Source organism: Lygodium microphyllum, chromosome 30 (genome assembly GCF_053477565.2).
Source record: "Lygodium microphyllum isolate KBCC chromosome 30, Lygodium_microphyllum_v1.1.10, whole genome shotgun sequence".
Lineage (NCBI taxonomy): Eukaryota > Viridiplantae > Streptophyta > Polypodiopsida > Schizaeales > Lygodiaceae > Lygodium > Lygodium microphyllum.
The window spans coordinates 102,921,749-102,926,720 of NC_141164.1; the positions used below are offsets into that span (position 1 = coordinate 102,921,749).

General features: G+C 42.3%; 1 pseudogene; it reads right to left on the reverse strand.

The window, feature by feature from the left end:
* Positions 1-1,183: 1,183 nt before the first annotated feature.
* Positions 1,184-2,587, reverse strand: LOC148010203 (3-ketoacyl-CoA thiolase 1, peroxisomal pseudogene; annotated as a pseudogene).
* Positions 2,588-4,972: the final 2,385 nt, after the last annotated feature.

The following is a 4,972-nucleotide window of genomic DNA, read 5'->3' on the forward strand; positions in this document are numbered from 1 at the left end:
TACTCCGTGTGGACCATTTTTAGCTCATACCAACTTTGGGCATTCATACGTGTTGGAGGTCGTCCAAGAAAACCTTCCCTGAGTTCATGACCCTCTAGCAAGAAAGCGACATGTCCTTGATATACCATCTTCTTCATGGTCCGTGACCTTCGGGAGTCTAACTATGGCCCGCCGCACAATGGACATGGATGATAACCTGAGGTAACCAGACATGTCCTAATACCTCTATCTAGTGAATACAAACTTAAACAAGCTATGATAGATATTACCAACGAGAACGGAAGCCTACTTGAACGCTTTCCGAATCCTGGAAAGTCATGCATCGTCCACATTAGAATGGCTCAAATATTGGGAAACCGTTGACCATCGCACTTGCTCATATCTTGTACGGTGATCCCCTTCTCTCACAAAATCTTAAGCTCATCGACTAATGGACGAAGATACACGTCTAAATTTTTGACTTTGTAGCAGCTAGGAACGAGTAAGCCAAGGATGAGATGTCATTTCTTCGTAGAAAGCCATAGAGGGATATTGTAGTTAACAAGGACTATAGGCCACACACTATAAGAAGTTGAGCGCATACCGAATGGGTTCACGCCATCCATTGCAAGACTCAGCCGAAGATTCCTTGGCTCTCGGGCAAAGCCTGGGAAGGTAGAGTCAATGTGGCTCCATGCACGTTGTCAAAGGATTTTCAAAAGCAAAGTTGCGACCACAGAGGACCTTGACGAATTTCAAGATAGAAGATCCAGCATGTGAATAAGCAAGACGAGAAAATGATGCCAAGTAATTTTTATATTAGTGCCATGAAGTTTGCAAAACACAAGATGACTTCAAATCTGATCAACCCACTGATTTTAGGCCACCCAATTTAATTATGTTGCATTTGTAGATCCTTGACCTCAAACACTATGTGCAGAAATCTAGAATTAAAAAAAAATACAACACTATCGTGATCTTCTTGGATTCAGGCTATTTGGTAAGACCATAAAAAGCTTCTTGTGGAGGAATCCAGAAATACGAAGGCACAAGCTTTCTCCTAAGCTGCCCTGTTATGATGGAGGTACAACGTAACAGATCATAGTTCTACAAGTATCCAGCTGAGCTCTTGTGAGAAACATAAGAGCTATCGGATTCAAGCACCACCATTTACATTTACTTTCTCTGGATCTAGCCCCAATTTTTATAGACAGTATGTGTATTGAGATGCAAAAGCCTCATTTATTTCAAAAAGATCAATATCAGAGGTTTCTAGTTTAGTAGTTTTCACAGATGTTGGAATAGCAACAGCAAGTCCAACCCCCATCATTGCTGGATCAACACCTACTGCTGCATAGCTCCTGAATATACCGAGAATTGGAAGATTTCTCTGTAAGGCCACATCTCTTCTCATAAATAGCACTGCAGCACCACCATTACTTAGCTGGTTCGAGTTTCCTTCAAGTGTAGTACCATCTTTCCTGAAAACATGTTTTAATTTGGCTAGGTCAGCAAAGGGAAGTTCCAGGTCTTATCCCATCATCAACCGAAACAACAACATGCCTCTCTGCCCCAGTTTTTGCATCCACAAACTTTGTATTCATAGGAATAATCTCATCTCTGAATCAACCAGATTATGAAGAGGAGTAGAGGTTGAAGAAGATGATACGATGTCATTCCTCAGCAGGCTTCAAGCTCTAAGCAGCTTGATGAAGAAGGTAATGGCGTCTTCCAGAGCAGTCTCGACTCTAATATATAGACATATGCATGTGTGCGAGAGACAAAGCATGAAATCCTCTTGACGATTGTTGGTTCGAATCAATGCTGAGTAGCCAGTTTAGCTATGCCGAATGGAGTTGATGGAGGAGATGAGCTCTCTCATCATGGATTTTTCCTAGAGTTCGAAAATCAAGACTTGGAAGATCTTCCATAAGCTCTTGCTCCTGTGCTATTACGATGATTCTCCAATTTCTTTCGTTTCTTTTCCTTTTCGATGTCTTGCTCCTCTCACTCTAAACGTAGAGCTCGCCCTCCAAAACTAGACGACAATCCTCCCCTTCATATCAAAATTTTCCTCTTCTGCTTGCCTTTCTATCATTGGCTACTTGCACTAAAGCAAGGTCGGCAGCATCATCGACCAGCACAAGAATAATAGGCACATCCCAGAGCAGAAATCTCCTATCAGCAAGCTGAACCTACTACAGCACGTCATCCTCAAGTCTTTGCTTTCTTTCACCCTACCATGACGTATTATTTAATTCCAGTGCTAGATGCAGTTTACTCCCTTGATCAGTACTTTTCCTTCCTTTCCCATCTTCAACTGTACTCTCCACCTTCCTGGATCTCTCTATATTGTTCTGGGCTATTTTATGCAATGCCAGAAATGCATTTGACTATGGATTCAGAGGTTGAGAGTGAGAGACAATTTTCCTTTGAGAAGGAGCATGCACCTCCTCCTCCTTTCGTCAAATCCCTTTACTCCAGGAACGTTCAGCACAGTTTCTTTGAAAGAAGCAAGCACAGAATCTGGAACTTTCCCCCATCCTTCTGGCGTGATCGCTGTGCAGTGCCCGTCTCTCAATTTCCTCCAAGCTCGCAAGGCCCCCATCCTTCCTTTTTTTCTCCCTCCAAAAAGCCCCCCATTTGAAAATAGTCATCTCCTTCTTGCTTTTTTTTTCTTCGGCTCCTCTCACAATAGCCTCAGAAAAGCGGCCTTCTCCCAATCCTCTAGCACCTGCAACTCCTTCTCTGACAACCCATCCAATGACCCATTAATATCTTTCTCCTTGACAGACATTTTTGCAAGAGCACGGCTGGCATCTTTTGCTAAAAATAGCATAAGCACCTCCAGTCCCATAAAAGTTCTTAGCCTTTGATACATAAAAAATTCTTTTCTTTATCGCCACATAGACGAGAAGTTCCGGATTTGTTCCATTATACTTCAAAAGCTCATCCTCACTTATTGTACCCACTTGTGAGCTTCCTCCAGCCATTAAGTTTCTCTTGGCAAACTTCTTCTCCCTCATGAGTCAACCGTAATGTTTTACGGAATATACATCAGCAATCATAGAAGATCTAATGCGGAAGCTAACATGCATGACATTCTGAAAATATTGAGCTTCACAAAGAACTCCACCAACCACACCTACGAATATCAAAGCACCATATGCATAACCAATCTCAGAGTCTGTGCTAGTCTCAGCCACATCTCCCAAAGCTCCTGTGAGCTGTTGCTCAAAACCTCCCCGTCTAGGTTGACTGACCACTTGGCAAGACATGCCAACTAGAGCATTATTGATAAGTTCCTCTTGCTCCAAACCCTCTTTCACGCAGAACAAAAGTATAAACACAACAACTAAATATGTACAAAGTATCAAATCCCACACACACAACTTTTGGGTGGATTTCACACCTCGAATGCGCAGCAATACGACATCCACCCCCTCTAATCCTGCGCATCCTCCGAATGGGCCAACTACCCATGATCGTTATCATCAAGATCCACAAACAGATCAATCTCTTCATTATGCATTTTCGGTATATCAACAAGATTATCTGTTATATCATCTGTCTCTTCCATTGGAGTTTCTTCTCGTTGCTCTTTTCTTGCAAATTCTTCCAATGCATAATTTTCATAATCTCTTTTCTTGAAAATCTTGATTCTTTTTCCAGTAATAGGAACTCTAAGCACTGTCCCATCCAATTCTATCAACTCATATGTTGCATTATCAAAGACATGTTTGACTATGTACGGCCCAAACCATCTTTTCACCATCTTCTGAAGTGCAGTATGCTGATTTTCAAGGCTGATATCAAAGACTAATACCCAGTCTCCCTCTTCTATTGCTCTAGGCCGCAAGCGATGCCTGTTGTCAAACCTGTCCTTATTTCTTAGTCTAGCAACCTTCAACCTGTCAATAGCTAGCTGAATATCCTCTAGTCTACTCTCCAACTGTCGAATCTGAAGAGCTAAGAGCTCCTCTCTTGTCAAATCCTCCTACCAAGGTAAAACTAACCAAGTCAAAGCACAAGTCTCAGTCGGCATAACTGGTTTTTGATCATACATCAACTCTGCAGGCATATATCCTGTGGTAACACTGTGAGTCATACGATCAGCCCACAAAGAAAATGGTAGAAGTCTCGGCCATTCTCCAATTTGTCCTCTGCATGCTTTGGCTAATGCTTTCACTATCGGTGGATGCCCTCTTTCCCTCTTCCCATTTCCCTCTAGATTGTATGTTGTGGTTAGAGCCAACTTGATTCCTAGTTGAGAGAAAAACTCCCTAACTTCATCTGCATCCAATTCACCGCGATCCGTAGTGACCTTACCCACACAGCCATACCTGCTAAAAATTTCTTCCAATAAGAACTTACACACTACACTAGTGGTCTTCGTTCTCAAAGATCTGCCCTCAACATGATTGGTAAGATCCTCTCTAGCCAAAACAATATACCTCATCTGCCATAGACCCATAGGCATAGTAACCAAGTTAACTACCCACTTATAATGAATGCATAGTGGATAGGTCGGATGAAGCTCATCTCGATGACGCACTATCGAATACATCTGGCAGTCCCTGCAAGTCTCTACAAAGTGAGAAACATCTCTATACATGCCTTTCCACCAATATTTCTCCTTGATTTTCTCATAAGTAGCCCACACTCTATGACCAGCCCAAGGACTCTCATGGAACTCCCTCATCACCTGTAACTGTCTCTCTCTATCGCAGACAACCCGCAAAGGTAATCCGCCTCTTTTCTTCGGATGCTTCCAAAGAAATCCGTCCTTGAGAAAATAACCATAGGCTTTCCTTTTGATCTTCTTGAACTCTTCATCTGTCCATTCATCTCTTTTGCTTAGTGTACTAAGATACTTGCCAATCTGCAACCAATCTCCAACATAGAGTTCTTTTATGAAAGCCACAATATCATAGACATGGCAAACATGATCAACCATAGCGGCTGAAATTTCTGCATCATCCTCTTCTGCAAG